The 24126-nt window shown below is 40.7% G+C and overlaps 1 protein-coding gene and 1 pseudogene across 2 annotated transcripts in view; both read left to right on the top strand.

Annotated features, from left to right (window-relative positions):
• GRIP1 (glutamate receptor interacting protein 1) overlaps positions 1 to 24126 on the top strand; it is a 657668-nt gene that overhangs the window by 129199 nt on the left and 504343 nt on the right. The gene's annotated exons all lie outside the window — the stretch shown is intronic.
• On the top strand, positions 3063 to 3621 carry LOC129511941 (60S ribosomal protein L9-like; annotated as a pseudogene).

Below are 24126 nucleotides of genomic sequence, written 5' to 3'. Positions count from 1 at the left end.
CCAGGGATCCCAAGATTTCTCTGATTCTAATGCCCAGTGCCTCTATTTTTGCCACAAGTCTGTCCTAACCAGGATGAGCTCCAGAGATGATCAGTTCTTGGCCCAAATATGAATGTGCAACACCCCTCCCCAATATACGCACACCACACACACACACACACACACACACACACACACACACACGATACACTGGTTGTTATCCACAGTTATCTTCACCTTTACTGTGGTGCCTTTGAAAAAAATTAGAACCAAAAAGGTATACACAGGCTGATTTTTTTCTACTAAGGAGATTTTGCTGTTTCTTATACCTTTGGAAACTGACTATATCAAAAAACTGTATTATAATCTTTGAGGGAAAACAGGAAAATGGAAGAAATATTACTCTCCTTTGTAAGCATCTGACATCCTAAGATAGTGAAAGCAGGTACCCTTACATGCACATTTTGTTTTATATAAAGACATCTGAAAATAATATTGCAGAATATATTTTATATATATTTTATATATATAAAGTATATTTTAAAGTATTTTTTCAAGATTTTATTTATTTCACACAGAGAGAGAGAGCACAAGCAGGGGGAGGGGCAAAAGGAGAGGGATAAGAGACTCTCCACCTAACAGCGAGCCAGACATAGGGTTTGATCCCAGGACCCCAAGATCATGACCTGAGTCGAAGGCAGACACCCAACCAACTGAGCTCCCCAGGCGCCCTGGTATTTTTAAAATTTCTGCATGAAGTATAGTTACATTTTAAGTGAGAGAGTGCAAAGTACATTTGTAAACTTGTAAACTATCACTTATTTTCCCTTTATATCTGCAAAAGTCTTATTTTTCTCCCCAGACAAGAGCTTTAATGTTTTTAGGTAAAAGAAGACATGACCCTTTTGTCGCTAGAGTTAAAATTGTGCTGATGGGCTATTTCTACATTGTGTGCCCTAGTTGAAATGGCACACAGGACTTAAACTGTGTACATCTCATTCTTGGCTCTGACCTCAAGGCTTAGTTTATACTCAATTACTGTATTTGCCAGGAAATGTATTGGAATTTATCGATTTTCATATTCCTGTCTCTCCTACTGGCCTGAGAACAATTTGAAGCCAGGGACTTATTAATTTTTTAGATCCCTAGAGCCCAGGATGTATTAAGTCCTTAATAAATGTTTGTTGATTGTTGACTGCATTATAACTGGATGACTTATTCATCCAACCCATCTCCCAAAGGAAAGTTGGTCTTGACTAAAGGAAGTGCTCTTGGCTTTGGAACCAGCACAGAGTAGTTGAACTTCAGAGTCTCTACCTCTCCTGTTATTTTCACATGCCAGTCTGCTGCTGATACATAAATTGTACTTTTTTTTCTTCTTTTTTTTTAAAATGGAGCTATAATTGACATATAATACTGTGCAAGTTTAAGGTGAACCACATGTTGATTTGATACATTTCTATATTGCAATATGATTATGGCCATAGTGTCAGCTAACACCGTTAGCATGTCCTTTCTTTCAAATAATCATTTTATATTTTCCCTGAGATGGGGTGCCTGGGTGGCTCAGTCAGTTGAGTGGCCAACTCTTGGTTTTGGCTCAGGTCATGATCTCTGGGTCCTGGGATCTAGCCCTGTATTGGGCTCTGAACTCAGCTCTTGAGTTTGCTTGTGGATTCTCTCTCTTCCCTCCCCCAGTTTGGTCTCTCTCTCTCCCTCTCTCTCTAAAATCAATCAATCAATCTTTATTTCCTCCCTGAGGTTAAAACTTTGCCTTCCTTTGAAAACACCACTTCTTTAGCAAACTTCTCCAATGAGGGTCATACCTTCTTTCATTTCTCCATATCCAGAGGCTGATATCAAACCTACAGAATTCTTCATACACCTGTGGACACTTCTAGACTGATGCTACTAATAGAAATATACTAGCCTTCATATGTAATTTTAAATGTTCTATTAGCCACATTAAAAAAAAAGAGTGAAAAGAAATAGGTGAAGTTAATTTTAATTATATATTTTATTTAGTCTAATATATCCAAAAATTTTATTTTAACATGTAGCTAATATAAACACTTCTTCCCCTTTAGAGAGAGAGAGACGGGGGGGGGGCATGAGTTGTTGGGGGAGGACAGAGGGAGAGGGAGAGAGAGAATCCCAAGCAAGCTCCAGGCCTGGCCCAGAGCCTGATATGGGACTTGATCCCAGGACACCGAGATTACAACTTGAGCTGGAATCAAGAGTTGGATGCTTAATGGACTGAGCCACCCAGGCACCCCCAACATAAACATTTCTAATGATATGTGTTACTTTTCTTATTCACAATAAGTCTTTCAAGTCTGGCATTCATTCAACACTTTTACAACATGCCTCAGTTCAGACTAGCCACATTTCAAGTGTTTACTAGCCTCTCATGTCTAGTGGCTACATTTTGGGCAGTTTAAACTCTTGTTCCCATTGAATTTCTCAATATTTCAGAGCCTTTCTCTTATACCACCTGTTTTCCATAACCTTTACTGGGACCAAGACGATAATTTCTCACTTTTCAGAGTTATTGAGGCATCAGTTGTTTTACAGTATCCCCATTCCTTTCCGTGTTGTCATCTTTGTAGATTCTAGTATCTGTGATCTCTCTCTCTCTCTCTCTCTCTGTCTTATGTCATTTCCACTTGACCTGTCATCATCGTCTCCATTCTTTGATCCTTATCATCCCTCAGATCTCTTAACCTCCAAAGCTCCTCTCTCTGACCACAGTTCCTAGCATTCTGTTACTACCTATACCATACCTTTGCTCCTAGTCATTCTCAACTGTGGGGGAGTAACTTTTACAATTATTTCAGATATGAGCAAGTGGATTACTTAATTAAGCTGCTGTGCCTACCTGACCTCAAAAAAGCTAATCCTTGATTCATTTGTGAAATATTTATTAATATTCATTTGTGAGCTATTTGTTATGCACTTGTGGATGTTGAATGTAAAGCTGTGGACAAACAGCAAAGGTCCTTGCCCTCATGGAGCTTCCATTCTCCTGAAAAAATAGATGAGAAAGAAGCCTTTGTCTTCTCTCTGCCACATCTACTGCAAAAATGAAGACCATCCTCAGCAATCAGACTATCAACATTCCTGAAAATGTCGACATCACGCTGAAGGGACAGACCATTATTGTGAAGGGCCCTAGAGGAACCCTGTGAAGAGACTTCAATCACATCAATGTAGAGCTCAGTCTCTTTGCAAAGAAAAAGAAGAACCTCCGAGGTGACAAATGGTGGGAAACAGAAGAGAGCTGGCTACTGTTTGCACTCTCTGTAGTCCTGTATAGACCATGGTCAAGGGCGTTACACTGGGCATCTGTTACACAATGAATGTCTGTGTGTGCCCCATCCACTGTGTTACTCAGGAGAATGGTTCTCCTGTTGAAATCTGAAGTTTCTTGGGTGAAAAATACATCCACAGGGTGTGGATGAGGCCAGATGTTGCTTGTTCAGTATCTCAAGACAAGAGTTTAAATTAATTCTTGAAGGAAATGTATTGAACTCAGCTACGTTGATTCAGCAAGTCACAACAGTTAAAAACAAGGATATCAGAAAATTTGGGGATGGTGTCTATGTTTCTGAAAAAGGAACAGTTCAGCAGGCTAATGAGTAAGGTCTAAGTTGTCTAGTTACAGTTGATACAGAAACAGCAATATGCCAGATGATTTTTCAGATTTATTTGTGATTATTTACTTACTTACTTATTTATTTACTTACTTACTTATTTATTTATGAGAGAGAGAGAGAGGCAGAGGGAGAAGCAGGCTCCATGCAGGGAGCCCAATGTGGGACTTGATCCTGGGACCCCGGGATCACACCCTGAGACCAAGACAGATGCTCAACTGCTGAGTCACCCAGGGATCCCTATTTGTGATATTTTAAAGATGCAACAAATGCTATAGTGATTTGAGGGGAAAAAAGCCATTGTCATATATAGTAAAGTAGTTCATGATGAATGTCATGGAGTAAGATAAAGCAGAGAAGGGAGTGACCAAGTGTCACAGATGGGTTTTAGATTTTAGGTCACCTGGGCAGTGAGGATTAACAGAACCAGGACATTTGGGCGGGAAAGCCTTGGAGAAAGTTAGGGTAAGGCATGCAGCTCTCTGAGAGTAGGGTGTTCCAGGTAGAGGGAACAGCAAGGGCAAAGACCTTAAACCCACCTGTAAACCATTGCTCATAAGAGAAGCCTACAGATGAAAATGATTCAGAGGAAAAGGTGCTCATTGGCTTCTCCAGACTTGAGGCCTCCTGGGAGCAGTGTGAAGCTGAGAAATGGAAAAGCCCCTGAGTCCAGCTCCTCTCCCTGATGGGAACATTGATACTCAGAACAGTTATGTGGTTTGTTCAAAGTCACAGGGCTATTCAATGCCAGGTTTGACTCTGGACCCAGGTTCCCTGACACCAGGCCTGGCACTCTGTATTCATGCGGAATAAAGATGGTGATCGTGTGGCTACCATAGCAGGAGAGCGTGATACTGTAGTGCAGTTGTGATGCTAACCATCCCGAGGAGATTCCACAGGTTAAGGACAAAATTCCTCAAGGCTGCCTTCACTTCAGATGCCAGCTGCAAACTTGGGGTGGGGTCCCAGGCCACTGGCACTTCTGACTAACTGGCTATAAATTCAGGATATCTTCAACCGCCTCAGGTTTGATAATTCACTAGAACAACTCACAGAAAACAGGAAACCATGACACCTACAGTTACATTTTTTATTATAAAGGAGACAAATCAGAACTGGCCAAATGAAAAGACATATAGGGCAAGGTCTGGAAGGATCTTGGACACAATTTTCACATGCTCTCTCTTTGGAATCAGGACACATTGCCTTCCAGACACATCAATGTGATCACCTACCAGGAAGCTCATCAAAGCCTTGGCTTGAGGTCCCAACCCTCTCGTCCCTCCCACCCTTGGCCTTTCTACACTGCCCGCCCCCCTCCTGCAGCTGTCCTGGGGCCCCCTGGAGCCGCTTCATTAACATAAACCCTGGTGTGGTCAGAGGACCTACTGTGAATAACAAGGACATTCCTGCCTCTCCATTCCAAATTTAGAAACTCAGTCCCAGGAACCTGGGACAGAGACCAGACACATTCTTTATTATACAACCGACAGCAATTCAAAAATAATTTGACATATGAATCTTCCTACAATATAGCCGACCCAGAGATAAGAAGGAAGCAGCTGAGGCGAGAAACCTCCTGACTCGGAGGGGCATAGCCACAATCAGAGCTGAAGTTCATCTTTGAGTTAGAGGGGCATAAAGTCCTGGTAAATGAGCACGGGTGAGCTCATCTCTTTCCTCTGGGTCTCTTCTGGAGGACAGGGCATTGGAGATGGATTTAAATTGCTCAGGATAAGGTTGATGTCACCCACTCCTGCTTGAGGGCTCTGACAATTCCCTTTTCATTACCTCATAGGAGAAGGAAGATCTTTGCTAATGAAGTTCTTTCTGGTGTCTCCTGGGCAGAGGGTAAATCTCATAACAAATATTTGTTCGGTTGCTTACTGTGTTTCCTCTATCAACTTCCATGATCCCTGTAGGATTTTTCAAGTTTAAACAAGCATTCGCTTGTGTTTCATATCTAGTTAGAACAAAAAGCTACGTACATAAGCAGCTTGTGTTGAAAAATAAGAAGAACATTATAAACTTCACTCACTGAAAGCTACGAAAATGTTGTCCCTCCCTTTCTTCTACGCTGCCCATAAAACTCTATTACAAATTATAAAAAAAAGAAGACAAACATTGGATCGAGTGGAGAAATACTCTTTGGTGGACGGATACTTGGTAACTTGTCATTTGCTATTTTTACTCTAAAAGTCTGTCGAAGTATGTTTTTTAAATATGTTCAAGCACGTATTCAGGGAACGTGCCTTTTGGTGTCTGCCGTGTGCAAGGCAGTGTGTGAGACACTGGTCCCCAGACATGACCAGGACTCTGTTGCCCCTTTCAGGTCTCCTGTGAGATGATTACAATGCACTGTAGGTTGAATTACTGGGTTTTTTTCTTCTGCATTGTGCGAGCACAGAAGAAGAGAACTGAAGGGCCCCCAGGGAGGAGAGATACAAAGGTCAGAGAAAGTTTCTTGGAGGAGGTAGTGCCTGAACTAAGTATGAAAGGATGAATAAGTGCTTTGCCTGGTGGAGTGTGGACGATGCGAGGTGGTGTGTTAAGCAGGAGCCAAGACCTGGAGGTGAGATGGAGCTGCAATGGGGAAACAAAAGCAATTCTGCGAAATAGAAAGTACCTTGTTGAGAAGTGACCTGGAAAGATGAGAAGTGATCACCTTGTATGCCACAGTAAGTAGATCTTGGAGATCTTTTAGAAGATGAGCTCAAGGACAAGAAAGCACCTTTCAGAGCAAGGTGCTCTTACGGGAGAAGGCAAACCCAACAGAGGACGTGTTAGTTCACTTTGGGATAAGGAGTGGCGCTGCTGGGGGAATGGTGGTGGGGTTAGGAATGGAAAAAGAAGACATCTGTGAAAGATAACAAGGTCTGCAAGGGAGCAAACTGCTGTAAGGAGAAAAAAAGCTCAAGGAATATTATATGAATCTGGTAAGATTTAGGTCTGGGCTGTAGTTTAATACTGTGCAGAATAGAAGTTGCTTAGTGACATGTTTGGATCCCTGATACTGTTCAGATATTTTTAAGATTTCGGAGGGGGGGGCAGATTTCACTTTGATGAATAAACATTGCCACACTATATTTGTAGGTGGAATATTGGTATAGCCATTCTTTGAAACGTGAGATCCAAGTGGTCAAAGATGTCACTTTCTTCATTTCGTTTCAATATGGTGTCTTCAGAGCCTATAACGGTGGCTTGTACCTAGTAGGGCCTCAGTTCATTTCTGTTGAATGAACCAAACATGCGGAAACTAAGATGAGTACCCTGGTGAAAGTGCATAGGGGAAGAAGTAAATAACAGATATTATGTGTTTAATATGATAAGTGAATTTTAAAACCAACAAAATGCTAAGCTGAGCTAAGCTATCCTAAGACTAGAGTTATGTTTGGGGAAAATGTCAGCAGTCATTTCCATATAACATAAGACAGAATTTATTTTTAGTTTAATTACATATGGTGATCTCATCTTTTATTGTAGATTTCTCTGGAGAATTAACATGTTGATGATCCTGAACCCTTGTGCAGCTCCTCTGGGAAGAGCTACTATCTTGGTCATGCCTTTAAATTGGAGAAGTGGTACCTTGTATTGACTACTCAAAAAAAAAAAAAAAAAGTTAGGTCAGATCATCAAAAGTAAATTTGTTCTGGAAACTTATGGTAGGCCAACGTGGATACTTCTGGATACTTCTCAGTATCCAGAAGGAAGATTAGACTAAAGGCTAAAGGATGCCACACGTAGGAAAGATTATTAATAAAAATGAAAGTTGTAGCCTGTAGGAATAATATCATCCCTTGCTAGGCTCACTGCCCCTAAACCACATGGATAATCTATGAGTCTTTCTCTCCCTCTGATTTTAGCCTTTTGAGCTAATGTCTTAGATATTGTTTCTTTAGTGTACATAATCTCTATTCTTCTGCCCACTTGAATGAGAGATCAATTCAGTGTCCACCTAAGGGATGTATTTGCTTAAGTCTCGGAGCCTGGTATATAGGGGTCCTCAATAAATACTCATTTGAGTGAGTCCCTCCACCTACTTTTTTTTTTTTTTTTTTTTGAGAGAGAGAGAGAGAAAGAGGGAGGAAGAGATGAGTTGGTGGTGGGGAGAGGGAGACAGAGAATCTTAAGTGGGCTCCATGCCCAGAGCAGAGCCTAACATGTGGCTCGATCTCACCACCCTGAGATCGTGACCTGAGCCAAAATCAAGAGTTGATGCCTAATAGCCTGAACCACACAAGTGCCCCTGAATGAATCTCTCTAAAAGTTAAAATATTTAAGCAGTTGCTGGATGATTCTGATGATTCGTTTCTGGGGTGAGAATTAATTCTTAGAGTGGTAGAGTTTCCAATTTGGTACCTTTCTCAAATGACTAATGAAGTAAAAACAATTAAGTACCAGTAGGTGGTTAGACTAATGGGGTGACTGTCTGCTAGTTTGTGCTTGTGTTGCTCCTGGACGGATGGAATCCTCATGAGGCTCTCTTTGGGGTTGCAGATTTTAACGGAGGCATGCAATACTCCTAGTTCTTGGGTTCCACTGCCTTTACCAAATTTGCTTGTGTTTAAGAGCCTTTATGTTTTCATGTAGTCTTGCTGGGTTGTGGTTGAAAAGAATAGCTTTTTGATGTTTTCAGAAGGTAAGATATAAAAGGAAGTATTAAAGGATTTGTCTTCACCTATAAAAATACATATATTTTGTTCTCCAGTAATCTTGCTATTCAGTGGGTGTGGTAATGTCTAGCTAACAAACTATATACAAATTCACTGTTTTATTTAGTTGTAGGAAGCCTTTAGAATTTGGCATATAACCTATAGTTGATATTGGGGCTGTATAACAATTTAACAAAATATTAAAAATAGTAGTCCAACAATTCCATGGTGATTTAGCAGAATTAAGGAAGAAATTTTGGGGTGCAGTGTTAGAAAGCTCATGGAGCCCTTCTTCACTGATATTTTATCCAATATTCTCAGATTTCTAATTTCTGAGATGGAATTCTTCCCCTCATTCTTCTGGTGTCCTTTTATTTTAAAAAGGATGTGCTTAAAAAAAAAAAAGATGTGCTTACTGGTTACGCTCACTATTTTCTAAACCCATGATAGTCTTCCAAAAAAAGAAAATTAGGACAATTACTTTTACTTACAGATTTAAATGGTGCTTGCAGATTTTAACATCTCTCCTAAAATATTAAAATCGATGACTACTCCCTATTTCTCCCCTGTATTTCACTGTCAGGCTTCTTCCACAATAAGCCCTGGTTTCCCTTTCTTCATCATTTCTACTCATTGCTTAATCACCTGCCAGAGTGATACTCTTTGTTATCCTTCTGAAAATCTCAAGGACATCAGGAGCCTCCTAATCATGCAGTATTCATTCTTTTTTCTAGATGAAATCATTGATTTTGATGGTCACCCCATTGCAGTATTTCAGCGCTCCCTCTGCCTCAAGTCATCTCTGTGGAATGACATAGTTACTGCTTAGCCCTCCGACTGCTGCTTCTTTCTCCCTCTTTCTCCGGTCCTTCAATTTAGCAGTGTTTAAGGGTTCCTGACCCCTTGCTTTTTCCTTTTGTTCGATTTCCTGTTAAGACACTTTAATTCTGGTCCATCCACTTTCAGTGTCCATTTGAAGGCAGCAAATTCAGGAAACAAGGCAGAACTTAATGGAGAGGGGCCTGGAGGGGGGTGCATTGTATTTTAGGAAATTTTTACCCCGTGTATGCTGGTGGTTGTGGTTTTTCCTAGACTTCTGAGCTCCAGAACTAGGAGAAGATTCCAATACCTAGGTCCACTAGAGCTACTCTGAATTAGCCTAGAGACTTAGAGCCAGGTTAGATCTTGTACATCAATCCTCCCTTTGCTTTATATCTGAGATGAGACTTGCTCCCTGGCAGACAGCCCCGAGGAGGGCCAAGAGCTCTCTGAATTATCTATTTGGTCAATATAGTATCTGGATAGACCTGCCCTCCTTTTAGGTAGAAAACACAGGGACCCCTAAATTTATAACCCACAACATAATGGTGCAGGTTAAAGGAAAGAAGTCTCAAGCTGAAGAATCAGAGGAAGAGAGTACATTCGAATATGATTTATTACAGGAAATAGCATACTATTTTGAATAACAGGCATCCGGGATCCCTGGGTGGCGCAGCGGTTTGGCGCCTGCCTTTGGCTCAGGGCGCGATCCTGGAGACCCGGGATCGAGTCCCATATCGGGCTCCCGGTGCATGGAGCCTGCTTCTCCCTCTGCCTATGTCTCTGCCTCTCTCTCTCTGTGTGTGTGACTATCATAAATAAATAAATTAAAAAAAAATGAATAACAGGCATCCTACCTTGGGTACAAAGAGGCAGAGAATCTCAGTGAAAGAGCATAAAGCTCAGAGGAAATAATGGTTTGAGGTGGAAAAGAGAACCTGGATGAGCAAAAAATGACAAGGGAAAAAACACAAGTGATATGACAGGATTCAGATTTGCGTTGGAGTATGTAAGGAACAGAATTGACATAAGGGAAAATAGAGCCAATTAGGAGTAGGATAACCGAACAATGGTCTTCTAGAATATAGAGAAAAAGGGCACCGAGATGAGAAGGGCAAATGAGCAGCTGGCTGAAGGCAAGGACTGAGTTTAGAGGTCCACCCTGTGTTAGGATCTGGGAGTACTAATGTTTGAATAAGACAGGGTTCCTGTCCTCAGTGTCCTCACAAGCAAGTCGGGTAAATAGAGCAAGGGGAGGCTTCCTGAAAGTTGTCAGATTTGAGTTGTTCTTAGGATGGGTAATACTTGAACAGGCAAAGGTGAAGGAGCAAAGGCATTCTAAGTATGTGGCGGTTTGGGTAGAGGTAGAGAGGTGGGAGAGTGCACGGTATTCATTTATTATCAAACAGCATCTTTCAAGCATCTTCCATGTGTGAACCCCCCAACTGTAGCAGGAGCAATGAGCAAGACAGAAAGGATCTGTTCTTCTGTGGGATTTATATTCAAGAGGGAGGAAAGCAAATGATGTACAAGGGGAGAAATATGTGAGTAAGATAATTTCATATTGTGATATAGCCTATGAATCTGATTGGCAAGGTAGAGCTTAACCGGGGCAGGAGAACCAGTTCAGGTTGGATGGCTAGGGAAAGCCTCCTCCCTAAGGGGGTGACATTTGAGCTGAGACAGGGATGCTGGGATGAAACCATCCATGCAGAGAGTTGGAAGAGCCTTCTAGAGGAAAGACATAGCAAATGCAAAGGCACCAAAGCTAGGCATGTTCAGGAAAAGACCCATAGCTTCATGAATTCGATTAGCGCTATAGCTGAACTTGTAGTTTGAGTTCTTCTCATTTTCATACAGGGATCGATCGGAAGAAGCATTTGGAAGGATACTGGTCTTGCAAGTTAGAATGAATTTGATTTTGTTCTCAGCTCTGCCAATAACAATCTTCAGAACTTGGACCCCGAGCTCAGTCACTCATCAGGAAATGCATCTTTATGAATTTGGAAAGAACTGAGAGACATTATTACCAATGGTCATATTATTATGTGAAGGATTCTTCCCTGAGATTCTTCCCCTGTTTTAACCGACACTGAAACACTGTGAACTCTTTGGAAGACAAATGTCAAGGAAATAAATGTTATGCATTGCTAATTTTAAATGCACTTGCAATATGGTGTCTATTATAATAGAAGTATTTTTATCTGATTTTTGCTATTTATTATCCTTTCCTGCTTTTCAGGTTGAGGAGGCTTTATACGTGTTCATAAGTGTTTTTCTTTCCTTCTGATATAAAATTCTTACTTTGTTCCCATCGAAGGAACTCTTTAAGAATAAGGCAAAAATTAATTAAACTATTCTTAAAATGTCAAAAAAAACAACAACAACAACAACAAAAACAAGTTATTAAACTTGTCTTGGCCTCAGTTCTCTGATCTGTGACATGAGGGTAATGGTCAGTAACTATATGCTTGTATATACGGCTGTACACCATCTACCCCTGGAGAGACACAGTGGCGTATCAGTAGGGTCAACCCAAAGCCACAGGATAGACACTGGGCAACTTTCTGCACTTTCAGTTTCACTAAGGGTTCGAGAAAAATTATTTGTAAATAATATGATGTACTAGAACACAAATTTCCCTTGCATTTTTAAGTTTAAAAGGTCAAATGTTAAAGATATATTCATGCTTTTTCACAGGCCACTTTATTTCTGTACTCATGAAAATGCTTCCATCGTGCAAGCAAAAAGTTTGAAAAGCATTAATCTAGACCCCGAAGTTTTTCAGCTACAAGTCTGTGATCCACTCTTCTTTTAAAAGTTCTTCATTCTTGAGTTATTTATTGTTAACCTCTTTCCCTCTGTGACTGAATGAATAATCCAATGTAGATTGTTTCATATTGCCTTTAAGGGCGCTCCTTTCAATTCAGAGAAAGAACTTCAAAACCAAAGTATTTCTAAGAGTTCTGGAGAGTATTAAATATCGTTTGGAGGGAGGGAAGAGCACCTTATGGATTATTTGTTGCAAATATTGTTTTACCTCAGAACCATATACAGATGCCTCATTTTCCAACTGGGTCTCAGAAGAAATATGCTGTCCTTATGATCGGAATTTACATTAAAAATATAATGTATTCAAAAGCATATTTTCTTCTCTCCTGGTTTGGGGTTCAACCAATGGCTTCCAATGATCATATCAGGATATTTTTAATTATAAGTAACAGATAACCCCACGTAAACTGGCATAAGCAATAAGCAGAGATACTATCACACATAACCAGAAGCCAGAAGAAGTAGGGTAGTCCCCATTCCATTTTACTAGATTGGCAGCTCTGTTTCCTTCCATGTGTCACCTTTTTTCTCAAGCTGGCTTCTACCGTGGTCACAAGATAATCACCTATACTGGCAGCGGTTGTCCTTAACTGTAGTGAAAGAAAGGGCTTGTTCTCCTCCTAAGACTGAACATTCTTTCCTCCAGTCTGATTGGTTAACTTGAGTCATATGCTCACCCTTGAGCAATTAATACAAAGGCTAACGAGATGAGCGTGGGAACTGTAGGCTATCTGGACTTAGCCTTGGGTCTGGGCTTGGGATGGGTTTCCCTTAAGGACTGTGGCTGCCCTAAGAGGGGGAAAAACCTGACTTAGGTCATGGCTCCATTAGGGAAGAGGAAAGAGAAGGTTAGATAGTGCGTGACACTCCTATAAGGTAGGAGTCTTTAGAAATGACTAAAAATCTTTTAGCAAGAAGTTTGGTTTGTTCTTTACTGGTGACAATTGAGTTCTTTTTTTTTTTTTTTTTTTTTTTGACAATCGAGTTCTAAGCAGCATCAGTTTCCTTCCTGTGAACAGAAAAAGAGAGGTCCTGAAATGTCTTATTTAGAAAATATTTATTGGGTTCGCACCATGTTTCAAGAACTGAAATCCATGAGGCAGTCACATAAACACTTAATACTAGTGACAGGAATGGCCAAGAGCACAGGGTCATGTCTTATTGATCTTATTCACCTTTAATCAGTATCTGCTCAATGATAAGCTCTCTGGGAATGGGAACTTTTCCTACTGCTTTGCTCCCAGTGAATTCTCCAGCACCTGAGGTACTGCTTGACACGCAGTGAGCACGCCACACAGACTTATTGAAATAATGTTTATCAGAACCAAAATCATTAATGATTTCTGAAAGGACAGTGGAGTAGTAGAGCATGTCCAACAGAAGCTTAGTCACATGCTCAAATAGGTGGAAGATTCTCTGTAAGGTAAGAAGCCTGAGGAGGTAAATTAATTCTTTCTCACTTGGAGGGTGTCAGCGTGTAATGAAGAACTTCTGATGCCCAAAGAGCTCTGAGACCTGACGTAATGGAACAAGTTAGGTGATGTCTACGTGGAAGGAAGCTTTTTACTTGACAGGAATATTTAGCACAGCACCTCACACCTAGTACATATTCAATAAATAAATAATAAATGAGAGAATGGTGATCTTTCTAATTAGATTTGGGAAAATAGTATGACTAGATTAAATAGTTCATATCCAACTGTGCCTTCACGTATTTTTTTTTCTTTGCTTTTTGTGGTGTGATTTGTGGCAATATTAGCTTTGTTATTTTAATGGAGAGCTGTATTTCTAATGGAAAAATGTAACTTAGTGAAATGTGCTTTGATTCACTATTCCACATCAAAAGTGTGATTCTTTGGAGCAGAGATGCATAGATTTTGTACCTAACAAAATTGCCTCCTAGTGTCTGACAGCGAATAACCTCAAGGCCTGCCAACCAAGTGTGCAAATTGATGTCTAAAATTATAGAATAGTTTGATGGCATATTTGGAAAGGACTGGAAAGACTGTCTTGGTCCAACCCGTCCCAATCTGGAGATGGAAAACCTGAGCTCCGACAAGCAGGGTGATGGCCTCCTATTGCAGGGCTGGGTCAGGGGTAGAGGTGGAAATCGAACTCAGGTTTCTCAACTGAACTGCACTAGTTTGACCACGTGAGAAATTAGGGATAATGGAGAGCAGCAGGCTTATTTTAAAAGTTTGATTTTAGGTAGTGGCAGGCTTGGAGTTACGGGGGTCTTGCAAGTCCTGAATAGACCTTTATTTTGCTAATGGGCCATTTGGAATAGGAGGGAAAAAAAATTAAAGTAGCAGTCTCCTTAGGTGGTGGAGAACATTATTCCATGTAAAAGACTGCAGTTATTATCAGAGGAACTGGTAACATTGACCGTAAAACACTGAGAAATTTCAACAAAAACTCCTCAGTGACTCCTTGAGAAGAACATTGTGAGGTAATGACTTTGCTAACATTGAGAAAGGAGGCATTCCTTTGAGAATGCTGTTTTATTTGCCTGTGCTTGAATAGAGTCTGTCAACTTGCCTCTTCTCATTATTCCGACATTAATATGTCTAATAAACCTAGTCTATTAATTTATTATAATTCATACTTTCGTGCCATTTCTATTTATTGTTTAGAAAATTTCTCGTAACAGGTTTGACTGTAACATGTGTGGTTTTCAGGATGTCTTCCGGGTTTAGAAATCCTGACATTCTGTATTCCCTCCATCTGACTTCAGGCAAATGACAACGGACTGTATGTTCATTCACTCTTCTATATAACGTAGGAGGGGTAGTGTACTATACTTCTCATACTTGAGAATGTGTTTTTACTGCCTTTTTGTCTTTTGCAACAGACTTTGTGTGTCCTGGTGTGTCATCGCTGACCTGACTCCTAGAAGGTTTGAGTAGTTTTTATACTGCTGGGCCATCTGCCCTGACCCTGGTTCATTAGTTCTCGTGCATTCTGTTTCACTTGTGGTCGTTGGTGTGTATGTAGAGATCTTTACGTAGCTATTTAAACAAAATCTCTGACTTGGATCTTTAAAAATCCTTTTGGCATTGTTTCTTAGACTCATCTTGTAGTCCTGTGGACTTATTTACTTACATCCTCTTCCTAGAAATTTTATCTGCCCCAAATCTCAACTACTCAAAATCTGTTAGAAAAGCAAGAGTTTCATCACTCCTTTTAAAGTGAAATGTCTCTAATAACATAATTATTTTTTAAATTTTCAAATGAAAAAGTTTCTTACCTTGCTGTATTAATTTTTATCTGGTGACTCTTAGGAGCTAAGCATCTGTTTTGTGATACCTCTCAATGTTCTCGCAATTAGTTGGTCCAATACAAGATCACTGTTCAAATCAGCCAAATTAATTTCTATTCATTCCAAATTTCAATAATTTTGTTTTATTTATTTTTTTGCCTAGAGAAGACAAAAGGAATTCAGAGTATGTGATCCTCTCTGTCTGGTAATGGCACAACTGGATATATTACACATTATAGATGTGCAGACACATCTATATCTCTCTACCTGCAACGTGAGCTTGATTTATTTTTGAGAGATTTTCACTAGATTTTAAATGGAATTTGTTTAATGCTATGTGTCAGGCTTTTTGCACTGTCACATATGTGACAGATATGGGGTAGACTTAATTACAATATGAGCTAGCATTGTTTTTCAGTGACTTCTTATGTTCCAAGCATTGTGTTAAAATATGTTAAAATTTTACTTCATTTAATTAACGTTTTGAAAGCTCATGAAGTACAGATATGATAGTTTTCTAGATGACGAGTTGAAACTTAGGGTCAGGGATCTGCCCAGCATTTCTCAGCAAGTGGCTGAAATTCCAGTCAGGTCTTTCTGAATCCAGATGTGAGCTTTAAACCTGTATGGACTCATAAAAACACAAGGACATTTGAGGATTGGATACAAGGAGGTGTGCTGGCCCTTACCTGAGGATTTCTACTTTTTTTTCCCCTAAAGTAAAAAATGAGATCTGCTGAGTATTTGGTAGGGTTAGGAAGAGGATAGGGGTTTGTGGAGAGCTGGGAAGACCCGTTGAGGAGGACGTGTGATGATGGTGGACGCTGAGCTGGGGCAGCAGGTATTCCCAAGGAATCAGCTGATGCTGTGGCCCATGAATTAGTGGTGCTATCAATGTGACAGATAATGTGCAGTGTTATAAGAAAAATTTCTTAAAAAGGAGTCAAACAACCTAATAATTATTTGTATCAATTAGGATTCATTTCAGCTGCTGATTATAGAAACCTGAAATTACTAGACATTTAAGACAGATAATCCGTTTTCCTTTCATGCAAAAAAAGTCTTAAGGTAGGTAGTCAAGGGCTTGTTTGATATCTGCACAGTCATCTGTGGCTCTGCTGTTTCCATCTTTTTGTTCCACCTTCCTAGGCCAGGCTTCCTGTCTCATCTTCACAAGGTAACTGCTGGGGTGCTGGCCATCAGGCCCGTATTCCAGGTGGGAGTGGGGGCAAAGGCCGCCAGCAGATTCAGCCTCTCTGTAGCATTCTCCCAGAGGCCTGTCAATGACTTGTCGAATATTTAGTTACTCTTAAATACAAGGGAGTTTGGAAATTACAGTGGCTTTTTTGTTGTTGTTCATTTGTTTGATTTCAACCCAGGCACATAGCTGCCTATAATAATGTAGGGACCCGCTTTTAAAGAAAAAATGAAACGGGGTATTGAATAGATAGTTGCAGTCCCTGCAACACCTTTCTATTCCCAAATCCTCTGTCATAACCTTCAACGTTTGGGAATCTTAGATGAAAATTAGACATTAAAAAAATAAAAAAGAAAATTAGACATCAGATGAGTACGTTGTGGAATTCCCTCACAAGGTTAGACTGTAAATAGACACCACTGTTTTCTACTCTAAAATGACTTAAGAACGTGGAGTCATGATTTTAAAGAGGGTGGGTGCAAAAAGGCAAAAAAAAAAAAAAAAAAGAGACACTTCCTCATTCCCCCCCAGGGCAAGGCTTGCGCCATATAAATTGTTGTGGGGTTGATGTGGTTCTAGAGGCAGGAAGCTGTATGTGTTAAAACAGTGTTTACTGCTGATTGTTCTGTGTACTTATTAATTGGTTTTCTCCATTCATTCCCAAAGAGCTTTCACAGTTCTTGGTTCTTCTTGTAAGCAGTTGGTTTCTAAATGAAATATAAATCAGCTACACCCTATTTTATAAAAAGATAAAATAGAAGAAACATGTTTGAAACAAACGTAATTTGTTTCATATTAATAATTTTCTGTATTTCTGTTCTTGGATGCAGTGGTGCTTTTTTCTGATTCCTTTCAGTGGTAAGCAAGTGGAGAAATTAGCAGGAGCTTCTGTAACTGCTTTGTGGCAACAAAGGGAAGAAATTAAAGATGGCCTGAAATTATAAGGATCTGTAGAGGAGGACATTTCAGAGCCTAGCAAAAAAGATAATACCTTCAGATCTATAGAATTGATTCTTCCAATATTTAAGTGCCTCCAGATCAAGCTTCCAGTTTTGCTGGGTGGTTTTAAGCAGATTGAGATTAATGATTTGTGTTTTCACTTTGGTTCTTTGCTGGTTGATGTTTGAGTCAGTGTTACATCTTGCCCCCAAGGTACAAATGACTGAGGGCACAGATGAGCTACCTGTAGGGTCCACAATGTGCTGGGCAGATTAGGATGGGGATGGGATGATAAGTTCAACTGGGAATTAGAAACAAAGAGCAAGGTGCAGGAAATTGCTCAGGAGACTGGCCAGAAGGTAGCTCAGATGCCTTCAAATGATCCAGATGGTTGTTTTTGTTATTCTGTATTGATGTCATTACTTAGGAGCCAGGAGCAATCCCCTTTCCCCTCCCCGTACTTGGCATGGAATCTTGCATGGGGCTTTAAGCAGTTGACACATCTTGGGTAGTTTTCTTGGATATTTCATTTGCCTCCCAGGATGGCATATCAAGTCGGAGGCTATCACAGCATCTTCTTTGCTGTTATAAACAGTTGTCTGGGCTGAAAGGCTTCTTGAGCACATCTATTATTTCCCTGGGGTGGGAAGTGATGTCTGATGATTGGTAACAAAGGCTCACGTATCACCTGCCTTTAACGGTAACGTCAGGGCATCTCATTTCCCAGTAGTGCAACTTTAATTTCCTGTCATCTGGATAGCTGTATTCAGAGGCCGGGTTGTCCCATCCCAAATGAAAGAGAGTGACAGGAAGCATCCTCTCCTCATGTTACAGTTTGCCAGAAGGCACTCAGAAGTCCTTTTATGCCTTATTCCAAATGAATGGATTTCACGATGCATTTTCATTATTTGGTGGCGAGATAGGGGTGCTAGGGAGGTAGAGACTTGTTACATTCAAAATCAGTGGGTCTCTCAGCAGCGCAGCAGATACGGTCTTCCTGGTAAGGTGAGAAGATGTGAAGAGCAGTTGAATGGGATCAGAATGTCCAGAAGTTAATGCTCAAGTAAAGAAAAGGTGAAGAAGAAGCTGAATAGAGATCCTCCAATGTCATGAAATTCTAAGGAAAGTGTTTTGTGGTCCAGGCCTGATTAAGGCTCATCATGTCCGTGGGTAACTAAACTATGTATTAATTACATAATTTCTTTTTTTCTGGAATCATGGGCATATAGGACTATGCGTGGTAAACGATAGGGCGGTACCTTCTCAGTGAGACACTAAAATGTCTCCCTAGTCCCTGTGTGTCTTCCATCATTTCCCTGATGATACTTTCCACTCTGGACAACTTTTCTTGGTACCTTTGAGAGTCACTGGGTGGTGCTGAGTGCTCTTTTGAGCTTTGGGGACACAAACATGATGTGTGCTTTGTCATTGTGAGCGTGGCTTTTTGTTGTTTTTAAGCTACATTCAGTTGCTTGGGGGAGATAGAAGCACATGTCTGGGTATAATCAAGTGGTCATGCTGTTGAGGAGGAAGGACTAGGATGCATGCAAAATAGTGACTGCAGTAGTAGCCACGGGGCACGGAGCTAAGTAAGTAGGAGGGTGACAATATGAGAAAGGTGAAAAGTAAGGTTTAACATACTGTGTTGCTATAGGTGGAAGAGACCACTGTTCAATAATGCAGGACAAAGGTGATGTTAATATCTAATACACGTCAGTCAAACTCTGGCATGTTTCATAGATTATTTTTTTCTTGCCTTGTCCTAATTATTGATAAGCTTTATGGGTTTTATGATTCAAAATAATTTAAATTGTCAAAAATAGATGCATCGACAACCTGTTCTATGATAAGTGTTCTTGATACACCTATAAAATACCATCTCCTTTGTGTTTATATTATTGATAATTGTTTCCTTTTCTAGTATTTCTTTTTAATGGATATTTTTAAAAAGATATTATTTACTTATTCATGAGAGACAGAGAGAGAGAGAGAGAGGCAGAGACACAGGCAGAGGGAAAAGCAGGCCCCATGCAGGGAGCCTGACATGGGACTCCATCCTGGGTCTCCAGGGTCACGCCCCGGGCTGAAGGCAGCGCTAAACCCCTGAGCCACCCGGGCTGCCCTGCTTTTCTAGTATTTCTAATTAATCTGCATTTCCTGATGAATTTACATATTATATTCAATATACAGATAAATATTTCTACCTAGAAGTATTTTAGCTTTACCAAGGTAAAAATTTACCTAAGGTAAAGTTTTTGTATGTAAGATCTAAAAAAGAATCTGTAATATCTTCTTAACACACTGACAGCTCTTTTGTTTATTCAAATGTCTACTGTAGTCTATTTTAGTGGAGAGGTGAGTCAACATTATACACTGTGACACTCGTTTCTGGCTTACTTCACTTCCTTATGCCTCTCATTGCAATGGATAATTGAGGTAATTATTTGGGGGCAATTCAAGCCCCAAACCAAATTCTTGCTTCATTTCACTGGTGTCATTGAGGTGCCTCCCTTTATATCATTAGGACACAGACGACAGTCTATTATGTAAGCTAAAATAAAAGAGAATGACGTAATGATAAGTGCAAACCAGTTCCTGTGTAGTCTGGAAAAGAAAAAAGTTGTTGCAGAGAAAGAATTTACAATTTTTCTCCAGCAACTGCCTAGAAGGCAGGTGTTCTGATTGTTAATGAGTCATCTTGCTCTTTATCCAAAAGTATCCCCAAGGTAGAGAAGGGTAGCTCATTGGGCTGCACCATTCAGATTCCCTAAGGAGTATCATAATCTTTGCTCTCTTTTGTTGTCACTAAGCCAGCTGTCAATTGCTAACTTTGCATGTGAACACCCTCCCTCCTGCTACCCCAGCCTTCACCTCCCAGGAAGGACACTTCCATACAGACATATCCCTAGTTCTTGGGTCAAATAAAATCTTCCACTTAAATAATTGATGATTTGAGACTTCAATAGGTTTCTTTTTCATTAGATTATTGTGAATCCATTATACCTGTTAACAGCCTCAGGGAACCAAATACAGCTGCTTTTCTGAAACTGCAGATAAGTCAGATTATGGTGATGACAAAGGCAGTGCCCCCTGAGAGCCTGAAGCCCCAGTGGCCTTCTGGCCTCACCCCTTCCTGAACCATCCATGGTGGACGTTCAATATGCGCGTTATTGTTTCTTACATGTGTTAAGGTTATTCCAAAAACCTTAAAGAAAATTTAAATTAGATTCTATGACATTTGTATTAATTTATTCATGTATTCTTACTTTTCATTTTACATTTTTATAAACCATCTTTACCTTATAGCATTAATGATATTTTGGGAATTTGGGGGAGAAATTGCCAAATGAAGACTGATATTTGAATCGAGGCTTAACATTTTCTTTTAGTTGATCTTGGTGATAGCACTCTTTTATTGCAAAAGCTAACATAAATATGCAACTCTCATAAAATATGAGAAAGAAAGGATGATTTTTCTGCTTGAGAAGAAAACTTATTCCTGCTGATAAGGCTTTTCTGAATAATTTAGAATTTAATTGTTGTTTGGAGACATATTAATCCTCTAAAACTCTGAAATTGGAGAGAATTAGGGGAAAAAGGGAGCACATTTCACCAAGCATTATTCTGGATGTTTCTGTGAGAGTGTTTGGATGAGAGTAACATTTAAATCACTGAAAGGAGTAAAGCAGGTTGCTTTTCCTCTTGTGGGTGGGTCTCAATCAAATCAGTTGAAGGCCTGAATAGATTTTAGTATATGTGCTGCCGAAGCGAGCACATGAAGGCCTGAATAGAACAGAAAATCTGACCCTCCCAGGAGAAAGAGGGAACTTTCTGCACTTGACAGGCTTTTTTTTTTTTAAAGAGAGAGAAAGCATAGGCTTAGTTGGGGATAGGGTGGGAATAGAAGATGGGTCAGAGGGAGAGAGAATCTTAAGCATGTTAGGGCATGGAGCCTGATCAGACTTGATCCCGCCACCCTGAAATCATAACCTGAACTGAAATCGAGAGTCAGATGCTTAACCAACTGAGCCACCCAGTCACCCTCCACTTGACTGCCTTTGAAATGGGACATCAGCTTTTTCCTGCCTTGGACTCAAACAGAAACTTTAGCTCTTACTAGGTCATGAGCCTGCTGGCCTTTGGACTAGAACTACACTATCAGCTCTCTTGGGTCTCTGCCTTCCCGACTCACCTTGCAGATCTTGGGAATTGTCACCTTCCATACTCATGTGAGGCAATGCCTTATAATAAATATTCCTCTTTAGGGACTTCTGGGGAAGATGTCAGAGTAAGAGGATCCTGAGCTCACTTCATCCCATGGAAACAACTAGATAACACCCATATCAATGTAAATAACCCAGAAAATGACCTGAAGACTCACAGAACAGACTCCACAGTCAATTGGAGAGAAGAGGCCATACTGAAGAGGGTGGGAAGGGCAGAGATGTGGTTGGGACCTTCAGGACTAGCCTTGGGAGGGAGGGACTAGCTGGCCTGGAGAGGAGAGAGGAGCAGATCCCTATGCCAGGCACTCCAGGCACAGGGGCCCCACACAGGAAAGATGAATCCCCATAACATTTAGCTTTGAAAACCTGAGGGGCCTAACAATCAGTGGGGCTTAACACTTGGACCTTTAAAAATCAGAGGGCTGGCCTCTGGGAGAGCCTGGAGGGTAGAGTTCTTGCCTTTGAAGAGATGGCACAACAAACAACCCCACTGAGATAAAGCATAGAAGCAGCAGTTTGAAAAACACCTGTGGTATATAGAGATTTATTTACTAATCTCAGAGCAAGTGCTGGGGGGAGGGGGGCAGGGATCTTTGAGAGATGTCTCTCAGAACAAAAGAACTGGCAGGCACCGTCCGCCCCCCCCCCCCCCCCCCCCCCGCCAACCCCAGCCTAGATACATGGACACCTGTGGGAACTAGCTCAGCATCAAGACTCTACCCAGCCGGCTAACAGCATGCCCCTTTCCCAAGCACTTTTGTGGATTTGCCCCCTCCAACCTGGCCAGCACGGCAGGAGTTTTTTCCCAGGTGTGCCTACAGGTTGCCACCCAAAGTGGACTGGCATGGACCTTGCTGGTACTGTGCACCCTGCCCCTACATTCTTTGGACCTGCCTCCTCCAATATGCCCTTGGTTAAAACCCATTCAGAGTAGTGCCACCAGCCTGACAGTGTGCAAGCATTCCAGCAAGGGCCATTGCCACTCCAAAGTGACTCCTGCTCTGAGAAGAGGGGAAGATACCCAAACAGACCAGTCCAACTCTGGCTTTAGCAGTGTGCTAAGGGCAGACATTGGGTCTGACTGCAGGCCCTGCACATAAATGAAAGCTTCTCAGGACAAACCCAGGGAGAGCACCCTGCAGTTCAGTGCTGCTGTATCCCTGACAAAACATATGGTCTGACTCAACTCAAGCCCAAGGTTAGCCCCAGACTGACCCACTGACAGTACAGGGACCAACCCTGCTTATAGCAGACAAAGAGAGCCATTGAAGCTGACCAGACTGAGGGCAAACATGGCTTAGCCACAATAGTAGGGTGCATGCAACACACAGAAGAGATACCCCTGAAGTGCCAGGTTCTGGTGAACAGGAGACATTGCACTGCAGGTCTCTACAAGACTTCTTCTTCATAAGGCTCCTACTTTCAAGAGCGGGAGATATTGTTGACTTTCCTAACACAGAAATAGACAGAAAATTAGACAAAATGAGGAGTCAGATGAGTATGTCCCAAATGAAAGAACAGGGTAAAAATCCCAGCAAGAGAGCTAAATGAAATGGAGATAAGTAATATACCCAATAGAGAATTTAAAGTAGTGGTCATAAAGATATTCACTGGATTTGAGAAAAAAATGGAGGACCTCCGTGAGACCTCAACAAGGAGATAGAAAGCATAAAAAAAGAACCAATCAGGGATGAAAACCTCAGTAACTGAAATTTAAAATACACAAGAGGGAATAAATAATAGACTAGGAGAAGCAGAAGAATAGATCGGTGACCTGGAAGACAGAGTAGTGCAAAGCAATCAAACCAAACAAGAGAGAAAAAGATAATACATGAAAATAGGCAAGGGAACTCAGCAACACCATCAAATGTAATAACATTCACGTTATAGGGATGCCAGTAGAAGAGGGAGAAAAGAGGGCAGAAAATTTATTTGAAGAAATAATAGCTGAAAAATGTTGAAGCTAGAAAGAAAACAAATCTAGATCCAGGAGGCACAGAGAGCCCTCAACAAAATCAACAAAAGTAGATCCACATTAAGACACACAGTAATTAAAATGGCAAAAAGTAGTGATAAAGAGTATTTTAAAAGCAGCAAAAGAAAAGAAAACAGTTACATACAAGGAAACCCCATAAGGCTGTCAGCTGATTTTTCAGCAGAAACTATTCAGGCTAGGAGGAGTGACATGATATATTCAAAATGCTGAAAGAAAAAAAAAAACTGCAACCAAGAATACTCTGTCCAGTAAGGCTATGGTTCGGAATAGAAGGAGAGAGAAAAAGTTTCCTGACCAACAAAAGTTAAAGGATTTCATGACCACTAAACCAGCCGTACAAGAAATGTTAATGACAATTCTTTGAGTGAAAAGAAAAGACCATAAGTAGGAGTAAGAAAAACAAGAAGCACAAAAGCAGTAAAGTTAAGGATTGACAAAATAAAAGGATGTAAAAAAATGGCACCATATATCTGAAACTTGACGGAGGAGGGGGTAAAGGATGAGTTCAAACTTAAGTGACCATCAATTTTATATAGGCTGTTATATGCATAAGATATTATATATGAACCTAAT

The sequence above is a fragment of the Nyctereutes procyonoides genome, unplaced genomic scaffold (assembly GCF_905146905.1).
Source record: "Nyctereutes procyonoides isolate TBG_1078 unplaced genomic scaffold, NYPRO_anot_genome, whole genome shotgun sequence".
NCBI lineage: Eukaryota > Metazoa > Chordata > Mammalia > Carnivora > Canidae > Nyctereutes > Nyctereutes procyonoides.
Note: the sequence above shows the minus strand (reverse complement) of the source record. Positions and strands in the feature narration are given on the sequence as shown.